We start from the raw sequence: 20928 nt of genomic DNA, 5'->3' as shown, positions 1-20928 counted from the left end.
GGGTCCCCTCATGACGTCAATTACCTTTTAGCCCTATCAGCTTTCTGCCACTCTGCCTTGCTGCCATACACCAGATGACTCACTCAACTCCTTGTGGTGTTCTTGCCACTATCATGGTTCCTCAGTGTATTGGTGCTAGTCTTTCTGCTTGCTATGTTCCCTCTTCATTGTGCTGTAGGATGTTGATGCCACTTCTCTTGCCACTTTGCCTGCCATGCTGCCTTCAAGGGTTCATGCATCTGTTATCGGTGCTCTCTTTTGAAGCTGTGGTGTGTTTTTGACACTCTCACTACTGTGCTTTGTGCCTCTGTTAAAGCACTCTTGCCATTTCTGGTGCCCCTTTGACCCTTTAAAGTGCCTTAGGCTATTCATGTCACTTTGGTGTCATTTTGCCACAGCCTAAGTACCTTGGAGCTCTTTTCTAGTTCTGATGATTGCTCCCAGAAGTTTCATCAGAATTGATAAGAAAACTCCAATTCTGCAGCCAAAAATAGGCTGCAAATAATTCCTCCATTGACTTTAAAGGGAAATCGGGAAACAAATAAAACTAATCAACAAATTGTTTTTCCCCCCTTTGAAACAAATGCAATGGATTTGGGTCCCAGTGAAATGAATACTGAATCGAAACAACATTTTTCCTTCTGCACATCCCTAGTGCATCTTAAATACTTCCACACATAACCGTGCACCAATGGTCCCCACCGCATTACTACTTCTTCTATTGCTGTCGTGTAAGTCAAAAAATAAAAAAAATCAGGGATAAACAGTGGGATTTTAAGGGTTGGGTCTAACGGGGAAGAAGGGAGCCTTTAAAACTAGAAGGGTTAATATTTCCTATAACTACACTGGGTGAACTGGGAAGAACTGGGAGAGGAAAATATCTTAGTAAAACACCAATATAAATATTGAATTTGTCCCACAATCAACGAATAAGTCATACAATGAAAAACACGTTGTATCAAGCTCTTATTTTTTTTATGTTTCAAGAAGTGCTTAACTTACATTTCTGCCTAATATTTTTATATTGCATATATTTTTTTGTATTTTACTTCGGACCTTCATACCACCCCGCGGTTGAACAAGTTCACAATTTTCACTTGTATATTCTCCGCTTGGGGTCACCTTTAATCACTGGTCCACTACTCCCTTTTTTGGGAGGGGGGGATATGAAATTTTCTTTTCTTTTTTCTTATAAAAATACGGAAGATGGTACTTCCCTTTCTTGGTGTGACCAGAGTCCACAGTCCGACGTGATATCACGTTTTGCATGCTGCTGCCTCAGGGACTCTTTAGTTTGTTTCAATTGTTGCTGTCACAGGTAGTCTCTGGATATTTATAAACATTTTCATTTCGACTGGAAGGTCCATCATATCTGTCATATCTCTTCTATAAGAAAACTATTTTAGTTTCACATTTGATACAGACACTTACACAGAAACTAATGCACATCGTGGACAACTAACAAGATCTCTTTGATAGAGATGCTTACCAGATGCTGCCACCATTTTCTTTCCTCAGCGTTTAGGTGCTGTCAGGCTGAAAGCAAGTCTAATTTATGTGTGTGGCTCACGGGTATCACGTGGCTATTAACATGCTATCATTAACAGACATTGAAATCACATGAACTGGACCCATTCAATCTCTTTATTTAAACCCTTCAGTGTGTCTTGTGTTAAATCAGTGGATTGTGTAGCCCTATATTCCAACAGAGAATATTTATTTTTGCACAAATCAGCAGAGAGGGAATCAAACCAGCAAACTTTGGTGATAAGACCTACATTAGCATCTGCCTCAGTCAGCCAAGTCATTCGGAAACATTGGGCTATCCTTCAAGAAATTCACCCTTTGTTTAAAGAGCCTTCTTTAGAGGCTCAAATATCAAAGATCACGTGGTTCATGCCAGCTGTTTAATCCTCCGGTTGCAACAGAGACTGTTAAACCATGTTCAAAATGTGTCATTTGCCCATTAAAATCAGCACAAACAACCATCAAAATATTGTCGGGCCAGATAATTACATTACCAAGTGCCATACAACCTTTGTAGTTTACGCAATATTTTGCCCGTGCCACCTTACATATGCGGGAATGATGAAACGTCAAATTTGCACATAAAAGCTGTCTGAAAACAGGTAAAACAGAGGAACCCTTAGTAGTCCATTTTAAGGAGTTCAATCACACATTTGATGACATACGATGGACAGTATTGGAAATAGTCCCACTGCTTTGGAGATGGAGAGTTGGGTGAAGCGGCTTAGACAGCAAGAACAGCGGTGGATCTCTCAATTACAATCAGTTACACTGAAGGGTTTAAATAAAGAGATAGAATGGGTCCAGTTCATGCGATTTCAATGTCTGTTAATTATAGTATGTCAATAGCCACGTGAGACCTGTGAGCCACACACATAAATTAGACTCACTTTCAGTCTGACAGCACTTAAACGCCGAGGAAAGAAAATGGTGGCAGTGTTTTTCATTAGAGGTAAATATCTTCCCACTTACATGGTAAACATGGCATTTGCATGCATATGCACTTGTCTATATAAAATTGAGTGCACATGTACACGTGTATGGCAAATTTTATTACAGTTGAGCATATGTGTATGTATGTTATAAAATGGCTACATCCATTGGCACAAGCTAATATGTGTGCACATGTGTGGCTGCTCGCAGTTGTTAAAATTCACCTCAAAATGTCTAAATTTCAGTTGGCTTTCGCTGTGGTTTTAGTATCAAGTTGGCTGGTACCACTGATTGATTACCTTAGATTGCACTTGGACAGAGGAAGGTCTTCACTGCTGATCTTGTTGGGTTTATCAGCTGGCTTGGCACTATCGATATGAGATTTTGCTATTTAGATGAGTGATTGAAGTGACTGAGGCAGGGTTTTACAGTGATTTAAAAGCTTTTTCCTTTGGTAGACTGCAGTCAGTTTCCTGGAAAGGAAGGACTTCCATTCCAACTTATTTGGGTTGTGGAGTTCTACAAGGGGCTATTTTGTCCCCTGTACATTTTAAAATCTATTTATGCCCTTTATTGAAAATTAAGATTTTTTTTTACTTCAGTCTACAATGTTATGCAAACAATTTACAAATCTATTGTTTTCAGAATGATGAATCTGCAAGTTTTGTTCTGAGGGATAATAGTGTGGCAGAAATCTCTCTAGTTAGGTAAAGATTAATAAATTATATATTAATCGATCCAAGACAGAGATTCTTTGGGTCAGTAAAACAGCCTTAATTGCCTTTAATTTCCAGTTAGTTTTGGAACTGATTAGGCATAATTTATTTTTAAACCCTTTATTTAAAGATCAAGCAGACAAATAAAAAAAAGCATCCATAATACAGATTTTTCTTCTAGCATTGGCATTACATGTTCTTCACATAGTCCCCACATATAACCAATATTGTCCCCATATTTTATCATACTAGGTAGAAGGCAAGCAATAACATGGAAAGCTAAAACACCAGTGAGTTTGTACCTTGTCTCATTTTATTTTATGTCTGTTTTATCTCATTTTAATTTATATATTTTATTTGGTAATATTATTGTTCTTTATTTACATTTTTTATATTTATAATTTTACTTTTCTTGTATTATATGTTGGTTTTATTTCTTGCATGTATAATGTTTCCTCTTTTAATGTTTTATGCCTTGTTAACCGTTGTGATAGAATACTGAATGATAGTATATAAAACCAATAAATAAAGAAATAAATAAATAAGGATAGATTTCTTCTGCAAGGAGGTGGTCATTTTGTCAATTAACACTATTTTGTGCACTTAAGAATACTAGTGGTAGATTGGGGGGGAGGGGAGGAATCAGACTTCCAGTGGGTCGCTATTGTAAAGCTAGCCACATGGATCAATTGGTTGCAAAGCCTGCACTGAAGAAAAGACAAAGCTCCCCTCTCCCACAGTCCCAATAAACATAATGCAGAGGATAAGCAAAACTGAGTATCTAAAATAGTCACTAATTTGGTTTTCTCCTTGCTCAAAAAGAATGTTATAAGAGAACAAGACCACCATACATGTAAGTAAGACCCTTCAGCTGCACTTCCATGCCAGCACACAATGTGGACAATGCATGAGAGAAACTGGAGAAGAACAGAGGGAAACTGTATGTCCTGTACAAGTTTATACATGTTCAACTCTGCGACTACATAGGGAGAGCTTGTGACCAGCCCTCCAGATACATTGTCAATCCTGCATTACCAAGTTCAAAACCAGGACTTCATTCCATTTAGCATGAAGTGGCTCGTGGTCCTCATAAGTCAAGATGATGGCCTTGTCCTTCTCCTCTTCCAAACATCAGAACCTTCTCCACTTGAGAAGGTTGCCTCCTCTGCCATTTCATCCCGTCACTTTTTCCCCAAATAGCCCTAATTCTATCATAAATCTCATGTGACTGTGTTCAAACAAGAATCAAAGAAAAACCAACCACTGACATCTCATAACTAATTAATGTAATTTCTGTTTAGAGAAAGTCTTATCTTTCCATTCGGTCATTCTTAACAATAAAAGTAATACTGGGCCTTTTTTTTCAAATTTCCACCATGGATTGTAATGACCAGTGTGTCACACATGTGAGCGTTGTCCGTCAGGTGTGACACAATGGGAAAAACCTTGAGAGCTACTGTTTCAAACAAGACAACAGTATGAGAAGATATACCTGAGGGTCAATGCTTACAGCAGGACCTCTTGTACATCATGTTAATCTTTCAGCCACAATGCAGGCCTGCATCTAAGCCCTTGAAACAACATGTATGCTAAAGTTAACATCTGCTTAGAGGAAGGTGTTAATTTTTGACATTACCAAGTATGCAGTATATAATATAATATATTTCCCATTCACAAGTTAAAGTTGCATTTACATATGGCATTCCTTTGTTTACACAGGCTTAGAATGTAATTTTATTTTACTCCTTGAACATCCTTTCAGAATGATTTAAGGTGCATACTAACCAGGTCATTCATCAAAATGCATTACGGCCCAAATGAACATTAAATAGGTCTATTGCACGTGATAAACAGTGCAATGCATATTACTATGAAAATTTCATATTTAGTATTCAAGTGGGAGGAGTTTGGGAGGAGTTAATGGACACGAGAATCTGCTAGCATGGAATGTGGTAGAGTAATGCACAGTAACGCAGAATTTAATGTCAGAAAAAACTACTTTTGTTTTGTGGTACGGTGAAAAAAACCATTTTATCGTGCACCTGTGGCCGTTATCGTGGATCGTGGCTATTATCATGGAGATTATCACACGTAATAAAAAGAGGTATTCTATCAGGTCCTTCTTGCCCAATAAAAATACCTGTTCTTACCTGTCCTATCTTCTTAAACTCATAATGTTTGTGGAAAGTTTACTTGTTGGGGGATACTGGATGCTTCAGGAAGCTTGCTGCAGACAACAACAAGAGGAACAAGAACAACCACAAGCACAGGCAAAGGCAGTTCCAACCTCTCCTAGGGATGTTCCTGCAATGCAGCCCGACCCACTGGGCCCTTAGGGAGAGGGTTGGGGTCCATGGCAGCACCTGGCATACAGGAGAAGAGACACAGGGAGCATATCTCTCGTCTATGAATCTCATTGCTTGGAATACATATTAGGGATGTGAATCGTTTTTTGACGATTTAAAATATCGTCCGATATATTTTAAATCGTCAAAAATCGTTAGGGCCATGATACAATACCAATTCCCCCGATTTATCGTCAAAAAATCGTAAATCGGGGGAAGGGGGAGGGCAGGAAAACCGGCACACTAAAACCCCCTAAAACCCACCCCCGACCCTTTAAATTAAATCCCCCACCCTCCCGAACCCCCCCCCCAAATGCATTAAATTACCTGGGAGTCCTCCGTAGCGGCGGTCCGTGGCTAAATCGGGGGAAGGGGGAGAGCACGAAAACCGGCACACTAGATCGTGAGGTCTTCAGCCGGCGCCATTTTTCAAAATGGCCGCCGCAAAATGGCGGCGGCCATAGACAAAAACGATTCGACGCAAGAGGTCGTTCCGGACCCCCGCTGGACTTTTGGCAAGTCTTGTGGGGGTCAGGAGGCCCCCCCAAGCTGGCCAAAAGTTCCTGGGGGTCCAGCGGGGGTCAAGGAGCGATTTCCTGCCGCGAATCGTTTTCCGTACGGAAAATGGTGCCGGCCATACGCGTATGGCCGGCGCCATTGTCCGTACGGAAAATGGCGCCGGCAAGAGATCGACTGCAGGAGGTCGTTCAGCGAGGTCCGGAAATCTCGCTGAACGACCTCGCGAGGGTTCTGGACCTCGCTGAACGACCTCCTGCAGTCGATCTCCTGCCGGCGCCATTGTCCGTACGGACAATGGCGCCGGCCATACGCATATGGCCGGCGCCATTTTCCGTACGGAAAACGATTTGCGGCAGGAAATCGCTCCTTGACCCCCGCTGGACCCCCCAGGAACTTTTGGCCAGCTTGGGGGGGCCTCCTGACCCCCACAAGACTTGCCAAAAGTCCAGCGGGGGTCCGGAACGACCTCTTGCGTCAAATCGTTTTCGTCTAAGGCCGCCGCCATTTTGCGGCGGCCATTTTGAAAAATGGCACCGGCTGAAGACCTCACGATCTAGTGTGCCGGTTTTCGTGCTCTCCCCCTTCCCCCGATTTAGCCACGGACCGCCGCTATGGAGGACTCCCAGGTAATTTAATGCATTTGGGAGGGGGGTTCGGGAGGGTGGGGGATTTAATTTAAAGGGTCGGGGGTGGGTTTTAGGGGGTTTTAGTGTGCCGGCTCACGATTTTAACGATTATGACGATACTTTACACACACAAACGGCAACAATACGATTCCCTCCCCCTCCCAGCCGAAATCGATCGTTAAGACGATCGAGGACACGATTCACATCTCTAATACATATGATTATGTGGTTAGCAAGTATCAGCTCTTGGGCTATCCTGGAATTATATGAAGAAATCTGAAGGTATCTGGACCATGCTATGCCAGGCCTCGCCAAACTATTGGCCAACCTGCATTTCATGGCAAGCCGCTCCTTCCAAATGACAGTAGGAGTCATGGGGGTAAAGTTCAAATCACGTTTTCCCGCTATCTGGACCAGGTCATAACAGTTGTATCTGACTGCATTAATCACGACATAGCATTTCTTTGGGACAGGCAAGACTTGATGGACTTGAACAGAGTCTTTTATGCCTTCGCAAACTTTCCCAATGTTCTGGGAGCTATCGACTGCACTCCCATGGCCATCATCCCACCTTGTGACAGGAAGGAGATCTTCCACAACAGAAAGCTCTTCCACTCTATCAATGTGCAAGAGGTCTGTGACGCTTGAATGCCCATCATCGATACAGTGGCAAGGTACCCAGGGGCCATGCATGGTTCCTTTATACTTAGGCAATCAGACCTGTGTGAAATTTTGAGGACAGCCTCTATGATGATGGTTGGCTTGTAGATAAGAGAGTTACTTCTTTCTCTGTTCCATCTCTGGCTATGTGTTTGTGGCAAATGGCTTGGACATGGTAGGGGGGTTGTGGGGATGCAACAGCACTGCTGATATGACAAGTGGCTTGTATAGTCACGTCTGCAGGCCATTGCCCCAGGGCCTACCTTTTTCTCCCCATGCTGCAGAGGCCTGCTAATCTTGTAAGGGCAAACAATGTCCTTGCCATAAAGCTTGGTGTGTGAGCAGGCACTATACACTTTCTACATGTTCATTTTCAAAAGTGGCCTGTGCCTATCCTCCCCTTTGGAGCAGTTGAAATCTCATTGGTTAATCATAAGCTTGAAGTGTACTGCCAGATCACATGTGACCTGATAGTGATGGGTCAGCCAGGATGTCGGGCACAGTTTGTCTTGGACATCACACAGCTAAACCTGAAGCAGTAGTCTGTGCATTTTGGGAGCCAGGCATATTCCCAGTGTCAGGGCTCACAAATTGGTATCTCTGGAGGACAGAGTAGGCTGGGATGTGCCCAATCAGACCATGAGGCTGCGTTTTTCTGCTAGAAAGGTATGGCAGCCTTTATGCATTGCTTCAAGGTTGGCTGACTGCTATGAGCGAGTAGCCTTAATTTGGTTGTGAGGGCCTGGCATGCAATTGTTGGAATTCTCAGAAGTGATTTAGTAGTCCAGAAGATTTGAGCTAGATTTGGCTACTGCTATCCTAAACAATACTGTCCCAGAACAATGTGGCATGTACTTAGGGTAGAGAAATAGGATTTAGAGGCTCAGGCTAAGCTACAGGCTAGTTTCTATTGTCTTATAGCATATTGGAGTTTGGCAGCCAGATCTCCAACTGACTGTGCTGTGATTGATGCCCTAAATCTGTCATTGCTGCAGGAGATTCTGGCTATGATTGTAGGACCTGACTTCTCACTCCTGTTGCCATCCCCAATACACCAGCGTAGATGAGGTACAATAAGCCCTTATATTCTACCCACTGTGTCATAGAACTTGGCTGTTCACTAAAGCATACCAAAACACCCAATGACTCTATGCTACTTATAAACATGCAGAACCAATCCAATGCACATAATTAACCTGTACAGTTTAAAAAATGAACTATGCTTATAACGACTACGATAACAATGTTAACAAGCACGTGAATTTCTGTACACTCTGTTAAACATCAATACTTTGTAAACTGTTGTGATGGCGAAACCGAACGACAGTATATAAAACTCGATAAATAAATAAATAAATAAAATAAATAACTGCACCAGAATATACAACTCTCTCTCCCATCCACCTACTAGCTCAGGACTGAACATGGAAACAGATACTGGGATTATCGTTCAGCTATGCTCTGGGTGAAAAAGTTCACACCTCAATATTCAAGTTTTTCCAAAAATCTCATCAAGTTTTAACATTATGGGCTACAAAATTAAAATGCATTGCCCTCCTGTAATAGAGATATTAAGATAAATAAAATAATTATTTACCTGGGGTTGGAGCAGGGCTTAAAAGGTAGAAGTTTTTGTTTTTAGGAGAGGAAAGAAAATTGGTCGCCATTTGTCTTGGAGCCTGGGTTTTGTGGCTGCAGTTAATGTTTCTCTTTGCCACTGCAAAGAGACATGCTGCATTTGTTTAAAAAAGAAAAACAGGAGAAAGGGCTGTGATTGCCTCAGAGCTGACCGAGGCATGTTATATTTATTGCATCCTAGCTGCTCAGGAGACCTGTGTGAAGCAGGATGCTCCAAAAGGAAGGGGCCTGATGTGAGGCATCAGGGTTCAACTTGTTACTGCCATGCCGTACTGCTGTTGCTACCGCCGAGACTGCCAAAGCTGAAGAGAAATGCAGGAGGATTAGCCAGCCAGCAGTGATGAGGTGTTTACAATCACCCTCGCTGTTGATGGTATCCTTCTCCCATGCCAATCTGTTCTGATAATGCCTGCCACCTGATCCTCTTCCCGGTCTGATTTGGGCCTGCTGCTGCCACTGCAACCATGGGGGTCTGATGTGATTGGGTAGGTGCCCAATTTATTTTTATTCACTGCTGTCACATTTTTTTTTAAAGAAGAAAATGAGGAATTGGCATTGGGGCCTTGTGGAGGCTCCGATGTTACACATAAATGGGACAGGCCACTACACTGACATCAGCAGATCTCTTGTTGCTCCGAAGGGGAGGGCATATAATTTAGTTAAAATAACAAAAATTATGAACAATTTGACTAAAATGGCAGGGGTGGTCAAGAGAGGAGACTCTGACCACCTGAAGGACCCCCACACACTGACCTCCAGAATGAGTTTTGAGGGGCCTGCTGTACCCATTTAGAGAGGTTACTTATTAAGGGATAAAACTGCTTAAAATTCCTAAAAACATCAGGAAAGTTTAATTTTGTGTGACAGAAGAAATTCTGAGGGCCATGTTCCAGATAAAGTTTAGAGAGGGGAATTTGAAAATTTTAAATTAAAATAATATAATTATTAGCTGTAGAATGACTTTAGAAACTAAAAAATGGCTTGTGTGCATTTTTAAACACAAAAAAATGATTAATGTAAAGAAGAGAGATGTTGGATTTTTAAAACTAAAATAAAATTAATAAATTAAAATCAACGGTACCATCTGGACACCCCTAAAACTAGTGAGCAGATCCAAACATCCCAAAATAAGCTAGGGCTACTATGGTGACTGAAAGAATTCTGCAGCCATCTCTAGGCTTCCCTAGTGACCAATAAGTTGGTTAGCATGACACCACAAAGGTGACTTTAAAAACAGTAGTATTAAAGGAAGAATAAAAGATAAGAAAATTCTTAATAATTTTTGTAATAAACATAGGGCAATAAAAATGCAGACTAACACCTACTTGGTGAATATTATTCACTCAGTCTAATAAAATAACACTGAGTGACATCACCGAGTATTAGAGAATATAGAAAAGAAAAGAACAGTTTAGAATTCAGGGAGTCCAGAGGTAAAAATTGAATGGAACAGAAGCACTGTCTCAGCGCTCTGTCATAGAGGCCTCTATAAAGTAAAAAAAATTACATCAGAAAAGGAAAAGAACAGTAGAATACACATTTTAGGAATGAATGAGTGATATGAATGTGTTAGTTTTAATACTGAATCCAAGCAAGGTAAGGCGGAAGCTTGAGTTGAGTTAAAGGTAATATGCAAGCTGTCACGTGGTATTTATAGACAGCTTTATTAAAGTAAAGAGTGTCCAAAAAGATAACGTGAGCGGCATTAAAAAAATATATACTTGGTACAAAAATAAATAAATAAATGCCAAGAATATAGAGTCACGCTCTGCACACTGTCGCTCTAGTCTCAGCATTCAGAGTGGGTGACATCCCTGTATCAGCAAAACCCTGTTGGTGAGAAGTCACTGAAGTCACTGAAGCAGAGGACACTTCTGCCTTGCTGGAATAGATGCCATAGAGAGTACTCAAATTTAGAAATATAATATTTATAAAGAGTGCTTGAAAAAAGATTGGCAGACATTTCTGTTTTTTTCCAATAGATAGGGCACTATTATCATTTTATTTACAAAATAGTTAAACAATAAGCTGATGAGGTTGGCGGAAGATGGTCGAGGGATGGAGTTAGTTTTTCTTTGTTGTGTTATTTAATGATAAATAGTATGGAGAAGATAACAGAAGACAAGAAGAAAAGAAGAATAGAAGAAGATGTAACAACACCTAGATAAGTGTGTGCACACACCTACATCATTCAAAAAGGCAATAATAACAATAACAAAGACTGGGGCCGATGCAATACAGTGCGCTCAGTCGAGCGCACTGTATAACCGGCAGTCAGATGCAGGTTGAATAGGTGCTAATCAATCCCCTAATGCAATAAGGGGATTAGCGCCTATTCAATGCGCGTCCAATGCGGAGTGAGTCTAATAGTGCTAATAACATGCAAATGCATGTGATTGAGGCTATTAGCATTCACTCCAGATGCAAAAAGAAATGTGTGTTTAGGTAGCACATCTAGCGCTCAGTAATTAACGCCTGCCTGGAGCAAACAACCCTAGCGCCTCCTTACTAATGCAACCCCCTAATTTAAATATTGAATGGCATCTCCCTTGGGGGTGCCTGGACTGTGTTAAGAAAGCGGGTGCTGACTGTTCAGCACCCACTTTCTATGCAAATTTATTGCATCGGCCCCATTGAGAGAAGAAAAGAATAAAAAAAAGACTCCTAAATAGACATAGACAACAGAAAAGAAAAAGACAGATAACAAGGAATCTGCTTACTACTTACCTGCAGTTCAGGAATGCTAGGCAAGTTATTTTTTAAGCATGTGAAATACATAAGAAAAAAAACACAAAGACTTAAGGAAAACATTATTATAGAGTCAATACAGTACAGCTTTTTGCATTTTTTTTTAATTTAAGTACAGGAATAATATTGTAAAGATACTTATCTGATAGGATTTTGTGAGATTGTTGGAAATAGAATGTAAGCTCTGAATCATAATAGAGTTAGAAATAACAATAGTTTTCAAAAATTTGCTTTAAAATAGTCTGAATGAAAACAAAAGTTGTGTTATAAATAGTAAAATATTTAAGAAAAAAAGGATAATACCTTATTTGTTTTTCATGTATTTAACCCTGCTTTTCCATTCTACCTCCGAGGGATTGTTCGGGTGGAATTTTTCCCATTAGTCCTGGTAAGGTGCCCCGAAAGGAAAGAGGATATTCCTCTTAGCCACCTCACTTGCAAAAGAGAATTTCTATATGAGACATCTTAAAAAAAAAACACCAAACAAGAAACCCAGTCTCACCACGAAGCAGGTAAAAGATTCATTAAATTCCAAACCTGTGAGAGAGAAATAGGAAGACTAGCAATAGAAGCAACTCTGCACCATCCTTCAAAGAGAGCCTTGAGTGTGAATTATCTCTGTCCAGCCAGGCCCTAAGACAAGCTAGCTTAGCCAACAAGTAATAGCCAACCCAGAAAACAAAAGACAGATAGTCAGTCTGTTTAGCACAAAACTACTCTAGTGTAATTTGTCCATCTCTGGATCTAGTCAAACATTCCAATTTCTCACTGCTACTATCAGTCAATTGGTAAATTTACCATCTCTCTCATCAGGTGTGAATAATATTTTTTGAATGCATAGACATTCACATTGGCTACATCTTGATCATATAGGGGTAGATTTTAAAAGGTTGCGCGTGGGCGTACATGTGCGCGCGCTACTCAGCGCGCGCACATGTACACCCAATTGTATAACTTGCGCGTGCAGGTGCACGCAAGTTATCAAATCCGGGGTCGGCGTGCGCAAGGGGGTGCACAATTGTGCACTTTGCGTGCACCGAGCGGTGCAGCCTTCCCCCGTTCCCTCCCAGGCCGCTCTGAAATTGGAGAGGCCTCAGAGGGAATTTCCCTACCCCCCCCCACCCCACCGTCCCTTCCTTTACCTCCCTCGCCATTTCCCCCCTACCTTTTTCGTCTTCTTTTGTTTGTTTTACAACTTACTTCGGCCCCAGGGCCGAAGTAAGCTGCGCGCGCCGGCCAACTGCCAGCGCGCGATCCCCAGCCCAGCGGCCATGCAAAGGCCTCTGGCCATGCCCCACCCTGCCCCCGGACCGCCCAGCGCACAAAAGGCCTGTTACGCGCATAACCTTTTGAATATCTGGCCCATAATGTCTCCTCAATAAAAATATACCTCTCTTCGGGGTCCTTAAGTGTTTTACTGAGCTTAAAAGGCAAAGATTTATGCATAAAAGTACAGGTGCCCCTACTTCTGGTATTGTTGGATGAATAATAATAGACCTGGCCAACCCTTTCCCAACATAACTTGTTATGCTCTATATGTTTTTGGGTACTTGCCAGGTTCTTGTGGCCTGGATTGGCCACTGTTGGAAACAGAATTCTGGGCTTGATGGACTCTTGGTCTGACCCAGTATGTCAAGTTCTTATGTTCTTATGTCAGCAACGTGCGTATGCTGTTGCTTAAGATAATGTAAAATTCTCTTTCTCTTAATAGGGAAGGAGATACCTTGAACATTAAAGGAAAGAAAATTTACCAGTGATCCAGTTGTCATTCTTCAAAATTGATAACTCTAAGTACAATGTCCATGATATCCAAAGTAATGAAATATTTGAAAAATGTACCATTGCTTATATAGGAGAAACATTGTATCAAATGTAAAAGTTTTTTTAAACCCCTAACAGAACAATCCCCTCCCCCCCCCAACTGAGTCCGTTCCCAGCCCGCAACATCTCACCCTGCAGACATAGAAGTGATAGGCCGAGATTGCCAACCTCCCACCTATCCCATCCATTGCCCTGAAAACATTATCCCAAACATCCCCCCTCAACAAAATCAAGCATCCCACCCAGACAGGAGCACATCTGGGGCCTGGGCTCTGCTACGCGGTTCTTGGTGCTTCCCAAGTCACCCAAAACCCCACTTTCCCTTACCGTCGCATCAAACCTCATCCCCTTCCTACCTGACCAGACTTTCCCCACAAGAAAGTAGTACAACAATGATAAAATGCCCAAATTGCGTTTTTCACAAACAAAGCATAAAGATAAGCAATGTGCATGCAACCTATGCATTAAGATCTGAGAGGGACAGCAGTGATGCACCAGGGAAATGTTCTAGCAGGCTTTTCCCAGCAGGCGAGGAGATGGTCATCCAGTCCCTCCTCTGCCACCAAACATAGGTCCAGCCATGCAACATCACAACATTGCTACTGCATCACTGCTGCATACAGAAAAGTATCAAGAGGAAGACCAGACAGCACGCCAGGGTGAAAACGTGAATCCAGCTCTGTCAGCCATAGTGCCCATGTAGCAGCACCAACTTTTCCAGCAGCAGCTCGCTAAGGCATAAGAAAAGGTAGAATTGATGGTGGTAGAAATAAAAATAGAAATACAAAAATGCCTTGCCCCCCCCCCCCCCATCATGGCCAGATTTAGAGATAGGCAACATTAGACATGTGACTTGAGTGCCAAATTCTGAAGGTGCCCAAAAATTGGCACTCCCTTTACTTCTCTCTGCTTTCTAGGGGGAAGGAAAGAGGGATCTCCTTGCCCTAAGTGCTCTGGATATAGGTGTTGCTATCTTAAATCTGGCCCATTTTCTACCTCAGTGCCCTCAACCATCTAGAAACCACCCACTTTTAAAAAACGGTGAACCAAAATAGACACCCCCAAAACTCAAGTTCACCAAGGAAGGGTCACAGAGCCTTGTGTAGAAAATATCAGCGCAAGCTTCCTGTCCTGGATATAAAGCCATGAGTGAGAACCAACAGTATCTGTAAAAGTTAATCCCTGGTCAGTCAGTTATTGTCGCTGAGAGCATGGCTCTCAGATCAGTACAAATCCTATGCAGCCGAATCCAAAAAACTCTGCACTTCCATGGGAGACTCAAAAATCTGCTGCCAATTACTGCTGGACTCCTTCAGTTTGGAGGGATATATCAATGCAAATCTAAAGCCTTGCTGTCACAATGCTCTTTCTACTGCAGCACAAACTGCCCTTTTTTTCTGGACTGCCATAGAAAAATCTTGAAAAAAATAGATGTGGTATTGCTTGTACATGACTTCCCTTCGTGTCCTTGCTGCATCTAAACAGCACCCCCACCCCTCGTGGCAAATACCTTCTTCCACTGTTCTGGCTGAGGCTGGTGGGGTGTTAAAAGTTGCTATGTTGCAAGGACTCTAGATGGAATCTCTCTGTTCGATGCCCTCTTCCCCACCAGGGCTCCTGCACAGGAATGGTGTCCAGAACCCACCCAGCAAAGTCTCCCAGGGGCAGCGAGGGGAAGTAGGGAGAAATTTAGGATAACCATCCTGAGGGAGGATGTTACCTGAAGTATTTTGGAAATAATTGCTGATAAACAAGTTTGACAAGTTTATCTTTACCAAAAGGAAAATTATTAGAAGCAATCTTATTTATTTATTTATTTAACAGTTTTTTATACCGACCTTCATAGTAAGTAACCATATCAGATCGGTTTACATTTAACAAAGGGTGTAACTGAAGTAACAATTCAGGTAAACAATAGATAACAATAAATAGGAATAAGTCAAGTTACAATCAACAAGGAATCAAGAACTTGGAAGCTTAAAACAAGCTGGAAGGAATTAAACAATAATTGTATTGTTTAATCTTATTTATTTTATTTATTTATTTATTAATTTCTATACCGGCTTTCACGACCAAAGGTTGCATCAAGTCGGTTTACATTTAACAAGTCGTGTAATAAACATAGAACTAGGGTAATTGAACTGGTGCAGAAAATAATAGTTACAATGAACAAGGAAATTACCAACTGGGATAGGAGGAGAAAAGAGAAAAGGGACAGGAATATTTACATAGTAAAACGCATTTACAGTGAATATTTACATAGTAAGCAATAAAGGATCTGTGTCAAGAGGATGTCAAGAGCTAAATGTAGTCAAGGACGGGGAGGGGTATGGGCTGGTTGGGTTTACACTAGGATAGAGGGAAGAGGGAGGTTAGGGGTGACAGATGGTGGTTGAAAGGGAACCTGGATCAATCTGAACTCTGGTAGGCTTTTTTGAAAAGCCAGGTTTTTAGTCTTTTCCTAAAAGTAGGTAGGCATGGTTCCTGGCGAAGCTCTGAAGGGATGGAGTTCCATAGGCGCGGTCCTGCTGTGGATAGAGCTCTGTCTTCGAGAGATTTGTGTTGGAATGTTTTGGCTTTTGGAACATGAAGTGATTCTTTGTAGTGTTCTCTAGTTGGTCTGACAGAGGTGTGTTTCTTGAGTGGTATTTGTAGATTTAATGGTGCGAGTTGATGTATGACTTTGAAAATGATGGTTATAGATTTGTACATGATTCTGTAGTGAATGGGAAGCCAATGAAGGGTTTTCAAGATGGGGGTGATGTGGTCGAATTTTCTAGAGTTGGTCAGAATTCTGGCGGCTGTATTCTGCACCATCTGAAGGGGTTTTGTATGAGCGGCAGGGAGACCTAGTAGAATAGAATTACAGTAATCCAGCTTTGAGAAGATTATTGCTTGAAGAATTGTTCTAAAGTGAGTGGAACAGTGGTCTGATTCTTTTGAGGATGTATAACTTGTGAAAACAGTCCTTGGTTGTTTGGTTTATGAATGATTTAAGGTTTAGGCGGTTATCGATGATTGCTCCTAGGTCTCTTACGTGCGAGGTTTGCAGGTTGGCTGGTAGGTTTGTGGTGATGTTGTTGTTTTCGGGTGCTATAATGAGGAATTCTATTTTTGAGGCATTTAGAATAAGGTTAAGACTGTTGAGGAGGAGTTTGATTTCAGTCAGGCATTTGTTCCAGAATTCTAATGTGTTTATAATGGATTTTTTTATGGGGATTACGATCTGTACGTCGTCTGCGAATAGGAAGTGTTTCAAGTTTAGTTTAGTGAGGAGGTGGCAGAGTGGGAGCAAGTATATATTGAAAAGGGTGGGGGAAAGAGAGGAGCCCTGTGGAACCCCTAGTGAAGATGGATGGTACTGAGATTCTTTGTTGTGGATTTTAACCTTATATCCTCTGTTTTCCAGAAAGGTTTTGAACCAGTTCTGTGCAATGCCTTGCACTCCGATGTTTGCCAATTGGTTTAGTAGAATGTGGTGGTTGACCGTGTCGAATGCCGCCGAAAAGTCAAGTAGAATTAGAAGGTAGGCGTGTCCTTTGTCTAAGCCGGTTAGGAGGAAGTCTGTGAGGGAGAGTAGAAGCGTTTCCGTGCTTGCTGCTCTGCGAAATCCAAATTGGTTGGGGGACAGTATTTGGTGATCCTCAAGGTAGTTGGATAATTGTGTGTTTACTAGTTTCTCCATGACTTTTGCTATGAACGGGAGGTTGGAGATGGGGCGGAAATTACTGGGATCATTGGTGTTAAGGTTTGGTTTTTTGAGTAGAGGTTTGATCGATGCCATTTTGAGGTCCTCTGGGTAGATACCCTGGGCTAGGGAGCAATTAATTATGTCAGCTAGGGTTTTGGAAATAGTGTCTGGGATTAGCAGGAGAATTTTTGTGGGGATTTGGTCGAATGGGTGAGTTGATGGTTTCATTTTCTTCAGAGCCTTTTGAATTTCCACAGTAGAGATGGGATCGAAGTAGTTGAGCGTAGAGTTTTTGTTTGGGTGGAGATATGAGGAATTGAGTGATGGATTATGGTTTGGTGTCAACTGTTTGAGCAGGTCGGAGATTTTTCTATTGAAGTAGTGAGCCAGTTCGTCTGCTTTAGTCTGTGCTGTGTCCATAGGGATGTCTGGTGCCAAGGTTTTTGTGAGATTGGAAACGTAGTTGAACAAAGCTTTCGAGTCAAATATGAGGTGGTGAATCTTACTGGAGTAGTAGTCCCTTTTGGATTTCAGTGTACTGTTTTTGTAGAGGTGGAGGGTGCGTTTGTATTCAGCTAGTGATGCAGGTGACGGGGATTTTCTCCATTTTTTTTCCTTCTGTCGTAGAGACTGTTTAAGTTTTCGTAGTTCCTCATTGAACCAAGGTTGCCTCTTTGTTGCCTTGTGTTTAATATGTTTTGTTGTTAGAGGACATAGTGTGTTTGCTATAGATTCAGTTATTTTAGACCAGGATAATATGGCTGCGTTGGGAGTGGTGGTGTCGATGCTGGATAGATCTGGGGCTAGGCACTTTGCGAGTTGCTCAGAGGGGCATGTTTTTCTGTATAGGAATGATTGAGGTGGGAGGGGGGGTTGGTTATAGGTCGGTTTTGACAATGAGAACGCAGCGGAGATAATAGAATGGTCTGACCATGGAACTTTGTTGCATTCCGGGTGTTTTGGGAGGTCAATACCGGTGTTAGTAAAGATAAGGTCCAATGTATGACCCGCTTTGTGGGTAGGTTCGTTAATTTGTTGTTTGAAACCCAAGGCTGTCATGGCCATTAGGAAGGCTTCGCAGTTGGGGGAGAGAGGAGACTTATCCACGTGTAGATTAAAGTCTCCCAGGATAATGGCTGGTGAGTCTAAGTTTAGATGGGTTGCTATGATTTCCAGGATAGGGGAGGTATTGGATTCTAGGATGCTTGGGGGGGGCGTAGACTAAGAGAATTTGCAGAGATTCGGATTTAAAGAGGCCTATTTCTATTTTAGTTGATGAGATGATTGGTTGATGAGTACATCTCAGTGATTTTTTTACTGCAAGGAAAATACCTCCGCCTCTTTTTTTTTTCCTTGGAATGGAGAAGAGGTCGTAGCTTTGAGTGGGTAGTTGGTTTAGGAGGGCGATGTCTGATGTTTTGAGCCATGTTTCAGTTATGGCGCAGAAGTCTGGATTATTGTCTTGAAGAAGGTCGTTAAGTATCAGCATTTTGTTAGTGAGAGATTGAGCGTTGAAAAGGATGATGGTGAACAGTGTGAGTCCTAGAAATTGGGTGGTCGGTGAGATCATGATTGGAATGAGTGATTTGTATGTGCGTGGCCGGTTGATCATGGTAGGAACGATGGTGAATTGAGGTGGCATGTTATAGAGGTGGTTGATTGCAGAGGGTGTGTTGCGGGGTATTCTTCTAGATGAGGAGTTGTCCTTGAGTGTGTAATGTTGGGGTGAATGTCCTCACAGCTATGTAAATTGGTCCTCGGGGTCCTTAAGGTGTACAAGATTTCTTTTTGGTTCTTCTTTTTATCTATCTTCTATTTCCAATACGTCGTCTTTCTGCGCTCAGGTGAGGGTTTTGGATGGATGAGTCTGGTTGTGGCTGGGTAGTTGTTGTCTGCAGCTGAGTGGGTACTGATTGTAGTTGACTGGGTCCTGGATGCAGTAGAGTTGATTGTTGGATGGTGTTGAAAATGTCCTGGATGTGGCTGAATTGGGTATTGGACGTTGATGGGTTGTTACTGACTGCAGTTGGATGTGTCCTGGGATCTGGGGGGACTTGCATACAGCTGGCTGAGTGGGGGATGGATGTGGTTGTGTGTTTGGTGGTTTGGGCGAGGTTAATAGAAGTACCCAGGGGACCCAGGAGACAATAGGGCCTGGGTATGTCGGGGGCGAGAGGTCTCGCAGTCGCAGTTGGCCTAGATAGGGTTGATCCTGGGTGGGAAAGCTATAACCGTCGGTCAGATGGGGTGGGCTTTCTCAGGGGCTGCACGAAGGGGCGCACAAAGGGGCAGGCCCCTTTGTCACGCTCCTTTGGCGCGCGACGCCGGCGCGCGGCGCCCTAGAGCTTGCCGGCCCTTTGAATCGATTCGGGTCACGTTTAGTCGCGTTGTCGTGACGTCACCGGGGCGACTTCGCTGGGTTTGTGGGGCGTCGGTCTGCGGCCGTCGGCAGGAGGAGTGGCAGTCCCCGAGGACTCCTCCCTTGCTGGATTCGGGTGGCACTGGGCGGCGGGAGGGCCCGTACCGGTCGGCTGTCGTCGCAGCGGAGGAGGAGGAATGCGGAAGACGGACACCCCGATTCCCTCGAGGTCGGCGCGGGGGCCCACGGAGGTAGGGCAAGAACTAAGGCCTTACCCCGATGGGCTCAAGCGCCGGCTGCGCGGGCCTCTCTCCCAGCTCTTGAAGGTGTCTCCGGGGCTCAGCTTCCTCAGCGTGGTCAAAGGTAAGAGGGCGTCTAAGGGCTCGCCGGCTCTTTAAATCGAATCGGGTCGCGCTGGCGTGACGTCACCGGCGCGACTTCGCTGGGTTTGTGGGGCGTCGGTCTGCGGCCGTCGGCAGGAGGAGTGGCAGTCCCCGAGGACTCCTCCCTTGCTGGATTTGGGTGGCGCTGGGCGGCGGGAGGGCCCGTACCGGTCGGCTGTCGTCGCAGTGGAGGAGGAGGAATGCGGAAGACGGACACCCCGATTCCCTCGAGGTCGGCGCGGGGGCCCACGGAGGTAGGGCGAGAACTAAGGCCTATTAAACAATACAATTATTCAAGTTCCTTAGCATGTATCTTTGGAATAATAATTCCAAAAAACGTTTGTCAACCATAGACAAGTAAACAACAATTAGAAATTGTAAATACTTTCCACATTTTTTTTTCTGTTGGCAGTACAAAAACAGTATTAAGAATTCATTTTGCATATTTCCAAGAACCTTCTGTTGGATTCAACTCTAAGGGGGTTATTTACTAAAGGCTTATCGCACGCGATATGGCCGTATCGCGTGCGATAAGCCTCTATCGCACACAAAAAGGCCCTTTTCGCGTGCGATAGCATGCTAATTCGAGTGAGGGTGGAGTTGGGGTGGCGAGGGGGCAGACTCGGCAGTGTCTTTGCTGGCGGCGATAAGGTTAGTAACGTTATCGTCGCCAGTAGCGCGCTGAATAGCGCTACCTTTCATGGTGGCGCTATTCGGTGCAAAAGGCGACAGCAAAGACACCACGGTGGTGCGAAGGCTGCCGGCTTTCGCAGGCCCGACCCCCCCTTTGCCCCCCCTGCCCCCCGTTTTCACAGGATTCATCATTCTGCGAAAGAATGATGAATCCAGGCCTTAGTCAGATAAGTATTACTTTTATTCTTTTTGTGTTGGTCTTCACTTTACTTTGTTTAACCTTCAGATCTGTATCATAAGAAATTAAGACTTTGGGATACTTTTTCTCT

Source organism: Rhinatrema bivittatum, chromosome 7 (assembly GCF_901001135.1).
Source record: "Rhinatrema bivittatum chromosome 7, aRhiBiv1.1, whole genome shotgun sequence".
NCBI lineage: Eukaryota > Metazoa > Chordata > Amphibia > Gymnophiona > Rhinatrematidae > Rhinatrema > Rhinatrema bivittatum.
This window is presented reverse-complemented; position numbering follows the sequence as displayed.